Here is a 16,448-nt window from a genome sequence, read left to right as displayed (position 1 = left end):
CCCCCTGGTGCTCCGATAAAATCCCGATTTCACCCGGAACGATTCTGATATCCAAATATAGGCTTCCAATATATCAATCTTTATGTCTCGACCATTTCGAGACTCCTCGTCATGTCCGTGATCACATCCGGGAATCCGAACTACCTTTGGTGCATCAAAACTTATAAACTCATAATAAAACTGTCATCATAACGTTAAGCGTGCGGACCCTACGGGTTCGAGAACTATGTAGACATGACCTAGAACTATTTCCGATCAATAACCAATAACGGAACCTGGATGCTCATATTGGCTCCTACATATTCTACGAAGATCTTTATCGGTCAAACCGCATAACAACATACATTGTTTCCTTTGTCATCTGTATGTTACTTGCCCGAGATTCGATCATCGCTATCTCAATACCTAGTTCAATCTCGTTACCGGCAAGTCTCTTTACTCGTTATGTAATGCAGCATTGCATAACCAACTCATTGGCTACATTGCTTGCAAGGCTTATAGTGATGTGCATTACCGAGAGGGCCCAGAGAAACCTCTCCGACAATCGGAGTGACAAAACCTAATCTCGAAATACACCAACTCAACATCTACCTTTGGAGACACCTGTAGAGCTCCTTTGTAATCACCCAATTACATTGTGATGTTTGGTAGCACACAAAGTGTTCCTCCGGTAAACGGGAGTTGCATAATCTCATAGTTGTAGGAACTTTGTATAAGTCATTAAGAAAGCAATAGCAACATACCAAACGATCAAGTGCTAGGCTAACGGAATGGGTCAAGTCAATCACATCATTCTCCTAATGATGTGATCTCGTTAATCAAATGACAACACATGTCTATGGTTAGGAAACATAACCATCTTTGATTAATGAGCTAGTCAAGTAGAGGCATACTAGTGACATTAAGTTTGTCTATGTATTCACACATCTATCATGTTTCCGGTTAATACAATTCTAGCATGAATAATAAACATTTATCATGGTATGAGGAAATAAATAATAACTTTATTATTGCCTCTAGGGCATATTTCCTTCAGTCTCCCACTTGCACTAGAGTCAATAATCTAGATTACACAGTAATGATTCTAACACCCATGGAGTCTTGGTGTTGATCATGTTTTGCTCGTGGAAGAGGCTTAGTCAACGGGTCTGCAACATTCAGATCCGTATGTATCTTGCAAATCTCTATGTCTCCCACCTGGACTTGGTCCCGGATGGAATTGAAGCGTCTTTTGATATGCTTGGTCCTCTTGTGAAATCTGGATTCCTTTGCCAAGGCAATTGCACCAGTATTGTCATAGAAGATCTTCATTAGTCCCGATGCACTAGGTATGACACCTAGATCGGAAATGAACTCCTTCATCCAGACTCCTTCATTTGCTGCTTCCGAAGCAGCTACGTATTCCGCTTCACATGTAGATCTCGCCATGACGCTTTGTTTAGAACTGCACCAACTTACAGCTCCACCGTTTAATAAAAACACATATCAGGTTTGCGATTTAGAATCGTCCGGATCAGTGTCAAACCTTGCATCGACGTAACCATTTACGACTAGCTCTTTGTCACCTCCATAAACGAGAAACATATCCTTAGTCCTTTCAGGTATTTCAGGATGTTCTTGACCGCTGTCCAGTGATCCACTCCTGGATTACTTTGGTACCTCCCTGCTAAACTTATTGCTAAGCATACATCAGGTCTGGTACACATCATTGCATACATGATAGAGCCTATGGCTGAAGCATAGGGAACATCTTTTATTTTCTCTCTATCTTCTGCTGTGGTCGGGCATTGAGTCTGACTCAACTTCACACCTTGTAATACAGGCAAGAACCCTTTCTTAGCCTGATCCATTTTGAACTTTTTCAAAACTTTATCAAGGTATGTGCTTTGTGAAAGTCCAATTAAGCGTCTTGATCTATCTCTATAGATCTTGATCCCTAATATGTAAGCAGCTTCACCGAGGTCTTTCATTGAAAAACTTTTATTCAAGTATCCCTTTATGATATCCAGAAATTCTATATCATTTCCAATTAACAATATGTCATCTACATATAATATCAGAAATGCTACAGAGCTCCCACTCACTTTCTTGTAAATACAGGCTTCTCCAAAAGTCTGTATAAAACCATATGCTTTGATCACACTATCAAAGCGTTTATTCCAACTCCGAGATGCTTGCACCAGTCCATAAATGGATCGCTGGAGCTTGCACACTTTGTTAGCACCTTTTGGATCGACAAAACCTTCCGGTTGCATCATATACAACTCTTCTTCCAGAAATCCATTCAGGAATACAATTTTGACATCCATTTGCCAAATTTCATAATCATAAAATGCGGCAATTGCTAACATGATTCGGACGGACTTACACATCGCTACGGGTTTGTCAAAAACATTTTGCAACAAGTCGAGCTTTGTAGACAGTTACATTACCATCAGCGTCAGTCTTCTTCTTGAAGATCCATTTATTCTCAATGGCTTGCCGATCATCGCGCAAGTCAACCAAAGTCCATACTTTGTTCTCATACATGGATCCTATCACAGATTTCATGGCTTCAAGCCATTTTGCGGAATCTAGGCTCATCATCGCTTCCTCATAGTTCGTAGGTTCGCCATGGTCAAGTAACATGACTTCTAGAATAGGATTACCGTACCACTCTGGTGCGGATCTTACTCTGGTAGACCTATGAGGTTCAGTAGAAACTTGATCTGAAGTTTCATGATCAATATCATTAGCTTCCTCACTAATTGGTCTAGTTGTCACAGGAACCGGTTCTTGTGATGAACTACTTTCCAATAAGGGAGCAGGTACAGTTACCTCATCAAGTTCTACTTTCCTCCCACTCACTTCTTTCGAGAGAAACTCCTTCTCTAGAAAGGATCCGAATTTAGCAACAAAAATCTTGCCCTCAGATCTGTGATAGAAGGTGTACACAATAGTCTCTTTTGGGTATCCTATGAAGACACATTTCTCCGATTTGGGTTCAAGCTTATCTGGTTGAAGTTTCTTCACATAAGCATGGCAGCCCCAAACTTTAAGAAACGACAATTTGGTTTCTTGCCAAACCACAGTTCATAAGGCGTCGTCTCAACGGATTTTGATGGTGCCCTATTTAACGTGAATGCGGCCATCTCTAAAGCATAACCCCAAAATGATAGCGTTAATCAGTAAGAGACATCATAGATCGCACCATATCCAGTAAAGTATGATTACGACTTTCGGACACACCATTTCGTTGTGGTGTTCCGGGTGGCGTGAGTTGCGAAACTATTCCGCATTGTTTCAAATGTAAACCAAACTCGTAACTCAAATATTCTCCTCCACGATCAGATCGTAGAAATTTTATTTTCTTGTTACGATGATTTTCCACTTCACTCTGAAATTCTTTGAACTTTTCAAATGTTTCAGACTTGTGTTTCATCAAGTAGATATACCCATATCTGCTCAAATCATCTGTGAAGGTGAGAAAATAACGATACCCGCCGCGAGCCTCAACATTCATTGGACCACATACATCAGTATGTATGATTTCCAACAAATTAGTTGCTCGCTCCATAGTTCCGGAGAACGGCGTTTTAGTCATCTTGCCCATGAGGCACGGTTCGCAAGTACCAAGTGATTCATAATCAAGTGATTCCAAAAGTCCATTAGTATGGAGTTTCTTCATGCGCTTTACACCGATATGACCTAAACGGCACTGCCACAAATAAGTTGCACTATCATTATCAACTCTGCATCTTTTGGCTTCAACATTATGAATATGTGTATTACTACTATCGAGATTTAATAAAAATAGACCACTCTGTAAGTGTGCAAGACCATAAAAGATATTACTCATATAAACAGAACAACCATTATTCTCTGATTTAAATGAATAACCGTCTCGCATCAAACAAGATCCAGATATAATGTTCATGCTCAGCGCTGGCACCAAATAACAATTATTTAGGTCTAAAACTAATCCTGATGGTAGATGTAGAGGTAGCGTGCCGACCGCGATCACATCGACTTTGGAACCATTTCCCATGTGCATCGTCACCTCGTCCTTAGCCAATCTTCGCCTAATCCGTAGTCCCTGTTTCGAGTTGCAAATATTAGCAACAGAACCAGTATCAAATACCCAGGTACTACTGCGAGCATTAGTAAGGTAGACATCAATAACATGTATATCACATATACCTTTGTTCACTTTGCCATCCTTCTTATCCGCCAAATACTTGGGGCAGTTCTGCTTCCAGTGTCCAGTCTTCTTGCAGTAGAAGCACTCAGTCTCAGGCTTAGGTCCAGACTTGGGTTTCTTCTCTTGAGCAGCAACTTGTTTGTTGTTCTTCTTGAAGTTCCCCTTCTTCTTCCCTTTGCCCTTTTTCTTGAAACTGGTGGTCTTATTGACCATCAACACTTGATGCTCCTTCTTGATTTCTACCTCCACAACCTTTAGCATTGCGAAGAGCTCGGGAATAGTCTTGTCCATCCCTTGCATATTATAGTTCATCACGAAGCTCTTGTAGCTTGGTGGCGGTGATTGAAGAATTCTGTCAATGACACTATCATCAGGAAGATTAACTCCCAGTTGAATCAAGTGATTATTATACGCAGACATTTTGAGTATGTGTTCACTGACAGAACTATTCTCCTCCATCTTACAGCTATAGAACTTATTGGAGACTTCATATCTCTCAATCCGGGCATTTGCTTGAAATATTAACTTCAACTCCTGGAACATCTCATATGCTCCATGACATTCTAAACATCGTTGAAGACCCGGTTCCAAACCAAAAGCACGGCACACTGAACTATCAAGTAGTCATCAGCTTTGCTCCGCCAGACGTTCTTAACATTGTCAGTTGCATCTGCAGCAGGCCTGGCACCCAGCGGTGCTTCCAGGATGTAATTCTTCTGTGCAGCAATGAGGATAATCCTCAGGTTACGGACCCAGTCCGTGTAATTGCTACCATCATCTTTCAACTTAGCTTTCTCAAGGAATGCATTAAAATTCAACGGAACAACAGCACGAGCCATCTATCTACAACAAACATAGACAAGCAAAATACTATCAGGTACTAAGTTCATGATAAATTTAAGTTCAATTAATCATATTACTTAAGAACTCCCACTTAGACAGACATCTCTCTAGTCATCTAAGTGATCACGTGATCCAAATCAACTAAACCATGTCCAATCATCACGTGAGATGGAGTAGTTTCAATGGTGAACATCACTATCTTGATCATATCTACTATATGATTCACGTTCGACCTTTCGGTCTCCGTGTTCTGAGGCCATATCTGTATATGCTAGGCTCGTCAAGTTTAACCTGAGTATTCCGCGTGTGCAACTGTTTTGCACCCGTTGTATTTGAACGTAGAGCCTATCACACCCGATCATCACGTGGTGTCTCAGCACGAAGAACTTTTGCAACGGTGCATACTCAGGGAGAACACTTCTTGATAATTTAGTGAGAGATCATCTTAAAATGCTACCATCAATCAAAGCAAGATAAGATGCATAAAGGTAAACATCACATGCAATCAATATAAGTGATATGTTATGGCCATCATCATCTTGTGCTTGTGATCTCCATCTCCGAAGCACCATCGTGATCACCATCATCACCGGCGTGACACCTTGATCTCCATCGTAGCATCGTTGTCATTACGCCATCTATTGCTTCTACGACTATCGCTACCGCTTAGTGATAAAGTAAAGCAATTACAGGGTGTTTGCATTTCATACAATAAAGCGACAACCATATGGCTCCTGCCAGTTGTCGATAACTTCGGTTACAAAACATGATCATCTCATACAATAAAATATAGCATCACCTCTTGACCATATCACATCACAACATGCCCTGCAAAAACAAGTTAGACGTCCTCTACTTTGTTGTTGCAAATTTTATGTGGCTTCTGCGGGCTGAGCAAGAACCGTTCTTACCTATGCATCAAAACCACAACAATAGTTCGTCAAGTTAGTGTTGTTTTAACCTTCGCAAGGACCGGGCGTAGCCACACTCGGTTCAACTAAAGTTGGAGAAACGGACACCCGCTAGTCACCTATGTGCGAAGCACGGCGGTAAAACCAGTCTCGCGTAAGCGTACGCGTAATGTCGGTCCGGGCCGCTTCATCCAACAATACCGCTGAACCAAAGTATGGCATGCTAGTAAGCAGTATGACTTGTATTGCCCACAACTCACTTGTGTTCTACTCATGCATATAACATCAACGCATAAAACCTGGCTCTGATACCACTATTGGGGAACGTAGTAATTTCAAAAAAATTCCTACGCACACGCAAGATCATGGTGATGCATAGCAATGAGAGGGGAGAGTGTGTCCACATACCCTCGTAGACCCAAAGCGGAAGCGTTATGACAACGCGGTTGATGTAGTCGTACGTCTTCACGATCTGACCGATCCAAGCACCGAACGTACGGCACCTCCGAGTTCAGCACACGTTCAGCTCGATGACGATCCCCGGACTCCGATCCAGCAGGGTGTCGGGGATGAGTTCCATCAGCACGATGGCATGGTGATGATGATGATGTTCTACCGACGCAGGGCTTCGCCTAAGCACCGCAACGATATGACCGAGGTGGAATATGGTGGAGGGGGGCACCACACACGGCTAAGGAACGATCACGAAGATCAACTTGTGTGTCATGGGGTGCCCCCTGCCCCCATATGTAAAGGAGGGAGGGGGGAGGTGCGGCCGACCCCCTAGGGGTGCGTCTGGAGGAGTCCTACTCCCACCGGGAGTAGGACTCCCCCCTCTTGCCTTGTTGGAGAAGGAAGGGGGAGGGGAAAAGAGGAAAGGGGGGCGCCCCCCCCCCTTGCTTGTCCTATTCAGACTAGGGGGAGGGGGCATGCGGCCTACCCAAGCCGGCCCTCCTCTTCTCCCTTATGGCCCATGTAGGCCCATTAACCCCAGGGGGGGTTCCGGTAACCCCCCGGTACTCCGGTAAAATCCCGATTTCACCCGGAATGATTCCGATATCCAAATATAGGCTTCCAATATATCAATCTTTATGTCTCGACCATTTTGAGACTCCTCGTCATGTCCGTGATCGTAAACTTATAAACTCATAATAAAACTGTCATTGTAACGTTAAGCGTGCGGACCCTACGGGTTCCAGAACTATGTAGACATCACCTAGACCTATTTCTGATCAATAACCAATAGCAGAACCTGGATGCTCATATTGGCTCCTACATATTCTATGAAGATCTTTATCGGTCAAACCGCATAACAACATACATTGTTCCCTTTGTCATCGGTATGTTACTTGCCCGAGATTCGATCGTTGGTATCTCAATACCTAGTTCAATCTCGTTATCAGCAAGTCTCTTTACTCGTTATGTAATGCATCATTCCATAACCAACTCATTGGCTACATTGCTTGCAAGGCTTATAGTGATGTGCATTAACGAGAGCCCCAGAGAAACCTCTCCGACAATCGGAATGACAAAACCTAATCTCGAAATATGCCAACTCAACATCTACCTTTGGAGACACCTGTAGAGCTCCTTTATAATCACCCAGTTATGTTGTGACGTTTGGTAGCACACAAAGTGTTCCTCCGGTAAACGGGAGTTGCATAATCTCCTAGTTGTAGGAACTTTGTATAAGTCATGAAGAAAGTAATAGCAACATATTAAACGATCAAGTGCTAGGCTAACAGAATGGGTCAAGTCAGTCACATCATTCTCCTAATGATGTGATCTCGTTAATCAAATGACAACACATGTCTATGGTTAGGAAACATAACCATCTTTGATTGATGAGCTAGTCAAGTAGAGGCATACTAGTGACATTAAGTTTGTCTATGTATTCACACATGTATCATGTTTCCGGTTAATACTATTCTAGCATGAATAATAAACATTTATCATGATATGAGGAAATAAATAATAACTTTATTATTGCCTCTAGGGCATATTTCCTTCATGATAATCCTGAGAAAACCCCATTCAACTTTATAATGGGAGATACGTTGGATCAACGTGAATACTTTAGGGATTATCGCTCGACACAAAAAGGGAAACTATTATGGGATCAATTTATTATGTTGCGTTGGTATGCCTGAAATCTCTGCTTGAGATATGATATTACTTGTTGCTCTCGGATGAAGGCTCCACACCTTCCCTTTTCATGCAAATTTAATGATAATGAAACCTTAGCTTCTTGTGCTAATGGTATATATGATTACTATGATGTGGAACAAATAGAAGAATTTGTTGCTTTTAAGGCTGCTTATGAAATTGAAGATTTGTTTGAAAAGTATGAAGCTTTTGATGATGATGGTTATAGGCCTGAAAATCTTGCTATACTTACATATTGTTATGAAAATTATGAATACAATTATTATATTAATGCTTTTATGAAGAATCTCCGCTGTCCAAGAAGAGACTAATATTTTGCAGGAAGCTATGGATGAAGAAATTGATGAAACTGTGAGCTCATTGGATGGAAAAGATGATGAGGAGAGCGAAGAACAAAAGGAGGAAGAGAGGATTAGCTACCCATGCCCACCTTCTAATGAGAGTAACTCTTCAACTCATACATTGTTTAATTCCTCTTCGTGCTTACTGAAGGATGATTGCTATGATGATTGTTATGATCCTGTTGATTCTATTGAAATATCCCTTTTTGATGATGCTTGCTATGCTTGTGGCCAAGATGCCAATATGAGTTATGCTTATGGATATGAACTTGCTATAGTTCCTTATGTTAAACATGAAATTGTTGCTATTGCACCCACGCATGATAGTCCTATTATCTTTTTGAATTCTCCCTACTACACTTTATCGAAGAAGTTTGTGCTTATTAAGGATTATATTGATGGGTTGCCTTTTACTGTTGCACATGATGATTTTGATAGATATAATATGCATGTGCTTGCTGCTCCTACTTGCAATTATTATGAGAGAGGAACTCTTTCTCCACCTCTCTATGTTTCCCATACTATGAAATTGCAAGAAACTGCTTATACTATGCATTGGCCTTTACTTGGTGTGCATGAATTGTTCTTTTATGACGTGCCGATGCATAGGAAGAGAGTTAGACTTCATTGTTGCTTGATATATGTTACTTTGTGCTCACTACTAAATTACAAATCATTGTTGATTAAAATTGGCTTTGATATACCTTGGGATCCGGGTGGATTCGTTACTTGAGCACTAAATGCCTAGCTTAATGGCTTTAAAGAAAGCGCTGCCAGGGAGACAACCCGGAAGTCTTAGAGAGTCATTTATTTCTTTTGAGTGCTTTTATATAGTTTAAAAACAAAATAATAAAGAGGGGAACCTAAACAATTTTCAAAAAGGAAAGTGAAAGTGAGAAAGACAAGCATTGTTGAAGTGGGAGCTAGCCTTGAAATTTGTTCATGCTCACAGAAACTTTGTGAATCTTGATTACAGAAACTTTCAAAAAAAATAATTATCCCCTTGTATAATTCCATTGTATTATAAAAATAATGTGCCAAGGTTTGCCTTTAGGATGTTTACAATGCTTGTTGGTTTGTACAGTGCAGGACAGAAACTTTGGCTGTAGTGCGCGATTTTACATTTTTAACTGGAACCTCAATTGGTTCTGATTCCTTTTGAACTGTCTTTCTATACAACTTGTTTATTTTTTCTAATTTTGGTAGAATTTTTGGGGTAATAGAAGTATGGTGGATGTTCATATTTCTACAGACTGTTCTGTTTTTGACAGATTCTGTTTTTGATGCGTAGTTTGCTTGTTTTGATGAATCTATCAATTTATATTAGTGGATTAAGCCATGGAAAAGTTATATTACAGTAGACACAATGCAAAAACAAAATATGAATTGGTTTGCTACAGTACTTAGAGTAGTGATTTGCTTTATTATACTAACGGATCTTACCGAGTTTTCTGTTGAAGTTTTGTGTGGATGTAGTGTCTAATCGACGATGTCTCGATATGAGGAAAAGGAAGAGAGTCAAGAGCTCAATCTTGGGGATGCCCGAGGCGCCCCAAGTAAATATTCAAGGAAACTCAAGCGTTTAAGCTTGGGGATGCCCCAGAATGCATCCCCTCTTTCTTCAATAAGTATCGTTATGTTTTCGAATTCGTTTCGTTCATGCATTATGTGCAAGTCTTGGAGCGTCTTTTGCATTTAGTTTTCACTTTTCTTTTATGCACCATGCTGGTATGAGATTGTCCTTGGTTGATTTATAGAATGCTCATTGCACTTCACTTATATCTTTTGAGTATGGCTTTATAGAATGCTTCATGTGCTTCACTTAAATCATTTGAAGTCTGGATTGCCTGTTTCTCTTCATATTGAAAACCGCCATTTGTAGAATGCTCTTTTGCTTCACTTATATTTGTTAGAGCGTGGGCATATCTTTTGTATAAAGAATTAAACTCTCTTGCTTGACTTATATCTATTTAGAGAGATGACAGGAATTGGTCATTCACATGGTTAGTCATAAAATCCTACATAAACTTGTAGATCACTGAATATGATATGTTTGATTCCTTGCAGTAGTTTTGCGATATAAAGGTGGTGATATTAGAGTCGTGCTAGTTGAGTAATTGTGAAATTGAGAAATACTTGTGTTGAGGTTTGCAAGTCCCGTAGCATGCACGTATGGTGAACCGAAATGTAACGAAGTTGGAGCATGAGGTGCTCTTTGATTGCTTTCCTTATGAGTGGCACTCGGGGACGAGCGATGGTATTTTCCTACCAACCTATCCCTCTAGGGGCATGCGTAGTAGTAGTTTGCTTCGAGGGCTAAGTAGACTTTTGCAATAAGTATAGGAGTTCTTTATGACTAATGTGAGTCCATGGATATACGCACACTCACCCTTCCACTTTGCTAGCCTCTATTGTGCCCTGCAACTTTCGCCGGTATCATGAACCATTATTTACCTTCCTCAAAACAGCCACCATACCTACCTATTATGGCATTTCCATAGCCATTCCGAGATATATTGCCATGCAACTTCCATCATCATCATATACATGACTTGAGCATTCATTGTCATGTTGCTTTGCATGATCGTAAGATAGCTAGCATGATGTTTTCATGGCTTGTCCGTTTTTTCGATGTCATTGCTATGCTAGATCATTGCACATCCTGGTACACCGCCGGAAGCATTCATATAGAGTCATATCTTTGTTCGAGAGTTGTAATATTGAGTTGTAAGTAAATAAAAGTGTGATGATCATCATTATTAGAGCATTGCCCCCGTGAGGAAAGGATGAAGGAGACTATAATTCCCCCACAAGTCGGGATGAGACTCCGGACTTTATGAAAAATAAAAAAGGCCAAAGAAGCCCACCAAAAAGAAAGAAAATAAATAAAAAAATGAAAAAAATGAAAAAGAAAAAGAAAAAAAATGAGAGAAAAAGAGAGAAGGGGCAATGTTACTATCCTTTTACCACACTTGTGCTTCAGAGTAGCACCATGTTCTTCATAGAGAGAGCCTCCCATGCTTTCACTTTCATATACTAGTGGGAATTTTCATTATAGAACTTGGCTTGTATATTCCGATGATGGGCTTCCCCAAACGCCCGAGGTCTTCATGAGCAAACAAGTTGGATGCACACCCACTTAGTTTCCAGTTTGAGCTTTCATACACTTATAGCTCTTAGTGCATCCGTTGCATGGCAATCCCTACTCACTCACATTGATATATATATTGATGGGCATCTCCATAGACCGTTGATACGCCTAGTTGATGTGACACTATCTTCTCCCTCTTTTTGTTCTCACAACCACCACCATATACCACCATAGTGCTATATCCATGGCTTGCGCTCATGTATTGCATAAGAGTTGAAACCGCTAAAGCACGTTAAAAAGTATGAACCAATTGCTCGCCTCGTCATCGGGGTTGTGCATGACAGGAGTATTTTGTGTGACGAAGATGGAGCATAGCAGACTATATAATTTTGTAGGGATGAGCTTTCTTTGGCTATGTTATTTCGATAAGACATAATTGCTTGGTTGGTATGCTTGAAGTATTATTGTTTTTATGTCAAATGATAGACTATTGCTTTGAATCACTCGTGTCTTAATATTCATGCCATGATTAGACATATGATCAAAATTATGCTAGGTAGCATTCCACATCAAAAATTATCTTTTTTATCATTTACCTACTCGAGGACGAGCAGGAATTAAGCTTGGGGATGCTGATACGTCTCCGTTGTATCTACAATTTTTTATTGTTCCATGCTAATATTATTCAACTTTCATATACTTTTGGCAACTTTTTATACTATTTTTTGGGACTAACATATTGATCCAGTGCCTAGTGCCAGTTCCTGTTTGTTGCATGTTTTATGTTTCGCAGAAACCCAATATCAAACGGAGTCCAAACGGGATAAAAATGGACGGAGAATTATTTTGGAATATTTGTGATTTTTGGGAGGAAGAATCAACGCGAAATGGTGCCCGAGGTGGCCACGATAGTGGCCAACGCCACCACTCTAGGGGGCGCGCCCCCTATCTCGTGGGCCACCCGTAAGGCAGTTGATGCCCTTCTTTGGCCGCAAGAAAGCTAATTTTTGGAAAACAATCTGGGCGAAGGTTTCAATCCAATCGGAGTTACGGATCTCCAGATATAAAGGAAACGGTGCCAGGGCAGAATCGAAGAATGCAGAAATAGAGAGATAGATCCAATCTCGGAGGGGCTCTCGCCCCTCCCACGCCATGGGAGCCAAGGACCAGAGGGGAAACCCTTCTCCCATCTAGGGAGAAGGTCAAGGAAGAAGAAGAAGAAGGGGGCCCTCTCCCCCTTGCTTCCCTGGTGCCGGAACGCCACCGGGGGCCATCATCATCACCGCAATCTTCACCAACACCTCCGCCATCTCCACCAACATCTCCATCACCTTCCCCCATCTATATCCAGTGGTCCACTCTCCCGCAACCCGTTGTACCCTCTACTTGAACATGGTGCTTTATGCTTCATATTATTATCCAATGATGTGTTGCCATCCTATGATGTCTGAGTAGATCTTCGTTGTCCTATTGGTGGTTGATGAATTTCTATGATTGATTTAATTTGCTTGTGGTTATGTTGCTGTCCTATGGTGCCCATCATATGAGTGCGCGCCTGGATCACACCATATGGTTAGTTGTATGTTGATAGGACTATGTATTGGAGGGCAAGAGTGACAGAAGCTCCAGACTAGCATAGAAATTGATACATACGGGATTGAAGGGGGACCAATATATCTTAATGCTATGCTTGGGTTTCATCTTAATGAACGTTAGTAGTTGCAGACTGCTTGCTAATGGTTCCAATCATAAGTGCATAGAATTCCAAGTCAGGGATAACATGCTAGCAGTGGCCTCTCCCACATGATACTTGCTATTGGTCTAGTAACGTAGTCAATTGCCTAGGGACACTTTCACAACTCCTACCACCACTTTTACACACTCGCTTTATTTACTTTATTGCATCTTTATCTAAACAGCCCCTACTTTTTATTTACGCGTTCTTTATTATCTTGCAAAGTTATCCAACAAGACCTACAAAGTACTTCTAGTTTCATACTTGTTCTAGGTAAAGCGAACGTCAAGCGTGCATAGAGTCGTATCTGTGGCCGATAGGACTTAAGAGAGTATTTGTTCTACCTTTAGCTCCTCGTTGGGTTCGACACTCTTACTTATCTAAAGAAACTACAACTATCCCGTATACTTGCGTGTTATCAGATTTCCACTATCTAGCTCCAGACTCCGTCCTCCACATCTCGTTGTTTATCGTTGTGTGTGAAGCCTTCCTCCACATCACCCCCCACTTCGGTTTATGGCTCAAGACTTTCAATGTGAAGCCGAAGATGATTGAGGGGCGATACGCAGAGTGCGGAGGCGCCATAATAAGCAGGAACGTCGATGCCCCGTGGCCCAAAGGCTCCTTCTCGGAGGTATCTGATTTATGGCAATGGAGGTGGTTCTATGTCACAGCTCCTCGAGGCTCAAAGTGGGCGGCCGCGCCCACCTTCCGCTCGAGCCCTCCACCTCAACTGGCATCGTGGGCCAACGTGGGACTAAACTGGGGGCCTGCGAACAATGTACCAATGCTACAAAGCCGCATTCAGGAGCTCCTCAAGAGGGACATTAGTCTTGTCAAAATAATCCAAGTAATGCTAGTTCGGCGGATCCTGCCGTGCAAACGTCAGCCTCTCCGGATGTGGGAATTCAATCCAGAAGGTCCACGAACCATTCAGCATTTCTTCGGCATGACGCCCGAAGGGATGTATAAGTTGTTCTTCGGACCACGAATAAAGTGTTCGGACACCGCCGAGGATGCGGGCCTGAGCTGGAATCGCCTAGATACCCAAGTAAGTAACCCTATAGCCAAACGCTTTGATTATATTTGTCATAGCATTGTTTTGAATACTGTCCGCAACCAGGATTGGCTTTGTAAGGCAGAGAGGATCAGGTGTCCGGCCCCGCTTCCCGAAGGCTCGCCCGGTCCAGCAATGGCCAGGATTCTTAAGCGAACACTAAGTCAAGTGCCACCAGAGAAAGCTGAAGGGAAGAGTGGGGAGGCCGAGAGTGGGCCTCACACATTGTGCATCCGAACCGGGGGAATTAGCGTCTCCACGGAGGAGGAGAATCGGGGGGCGAATCCGAGGTTTCCTCCCCCCACGGGAAGAAGAGGACTGCATCCGAAGATTTGGAGACGGGGGCGCCTAAACAAGGGAAGAGAAATTCACCAAAGGGCCCTGTCCCGAAGGGCGTGTTCACCGCACAGTGCCCGCAAACGGGCCAGCCCTCCACCGAGCTGTAAGTTTAATTAAACAAGGAACTTATTGCTTTTTCTTGTGAGAGTAATAACCAGGACCTGTTTTTTGCAGTCCGGTCAGCAGTTCATCTCAACAGGGCTCGACCTCGGGGGATCTTCTTCCGGAGATGATGGAGAGTGAAACCCCACGTGCCTCTCCATCCCGTGAAGCGGGAGACCCTGAGGTATCGTTGCGGAGGAGTCCAGATCCAATGGGGCCAGAAGCTAACACTTCGGCCTCCCCGAGCCCAGCGCGTTTGGCTTCCTTGGCGGACAATGAAAAGGGTCCGGGAGAGTCCGGTGTCCGGTCGAACACGCTGACGGGCCTCCTGGAGTCAGCTTCTCTCTTGGGGGAAATCGTACACTAATGGGTACGGTGTTGGAGAAAATCTCCTCCACCACCAGCGGTTTAAACGAAGCTTTCAGGAGCCTGTTCAAAGGCTTTGAGGTAAGCCGCAAAAATATGCAGCTTTTAGTTGTACCACACGCGATACATGTGCTCTGTATAGATAGTAGCCCCTGAGACTGTGGATGCCAGCCCATGCCGGCAGACGGAGGATCACACTCCTAGATAGTGATCGCACTTGTATTAATGTGCAGGTTGCTAAGGGTTCGACAATAGACCAGGCCACTGAATGCGCCGAATTGAGGCGGCAAATTGACGTGGTGGAAGCCGACGTCACGCTTGTGAACAAGCGATTCGAGGAGTCGCAAACTATGCTTTCCTATATCCACATCTATTTTGGGAAATTGCAAGAAGGTTGTAATATTAATGTGATGTGATGTAGCTGCAGGCGGAGCTGCTGCCGTTGAGGCCCTGAGGGCGGAACTTGCCCTAGCCAAGGAACAAGCCCAGGTTAGCAATGTGGCTGCTCTAAAGGCAGCCGAAGAATTGAAAGCCGAACAGGCCGCTCATCTCCGAAGCGAAGAAAAGATAGCTGAGATGGCTATGGAGCTGAGGGACGCCGACGGCCGGTATGAGCTTCTTGAGAAAGAGAATCAGGCGAAGGCGGCTGACCTGAAGAAGGCGTTGGACTCGGCTAAAGAGACGCACTCTCAGATTAGAGATGCGTGGGAGGAACTTCGACAAGCCAGGGAAATCACGGCTGGAAATCCTTAATTGTTGCGGATGAAGTTTTTAGATCCAAAGTATGCTCCATTGGATAAGCTATGGAGTGCTGTAGACGAGTATGCGGACTTGGCAAAGAGTGCGGCTGATGCAACCAAGTTGTTCAAGGACCATGAAGATAATAAAATAGAGAGACTGTTCTGGTCGCAGTTTAATGCCCCAGCGCGTTCCTTACCCTTGAGTGAGAAGATGGCCGCTATAGCCGAGCTCCATAGGCTGTCCGGCCTTGCAATGAGGTCTGTGATAGACCATCTATGGCCGAAGGGGCCGAAGCCGGACAGTTAATTTGGTTTGGTGCAACGATTATTTGGCGCCAGAGCGCAGATCGATGCCGTGAAGAGATCGGCGTGCATAGAGGGTGCGCGGATGGCTCTTGCCCGTGTGAAAACATACTGGGAGAATATGGAGGCCACCAGCATTGCAACCCTAGGTCCGGCAGGAAGCCAGGACCCAGCCGAGCACTATTTTGAGCAGGTCATAGAAGGTGCCCGTAGAATAGAGCCACAGTGCTCAAACAATGTCATGTTTGAGTGACGATTCTATTAAGTGTAAAAA

The sequence above is a fragment of the Triticum dicoccoides genome, chromosome 2B, assembly GCF_002162155.2.
Source record: "Triticum dicoccoides isolate Atlit2015 ecotype Zavitan chromosome 2B, WEW_v2.0, whole genome shotgun sequence".
Classification (NCBI taxonomy): domain Eukaryota; kingdom Viridiplantae; phylum Streptophyta; class Magnoliopsida; order Poales; family Poaceae; genus Triticum; species Triticum dicoccoides.
This window is presented reverse-complemented; position numbering follows the sequence as displayed.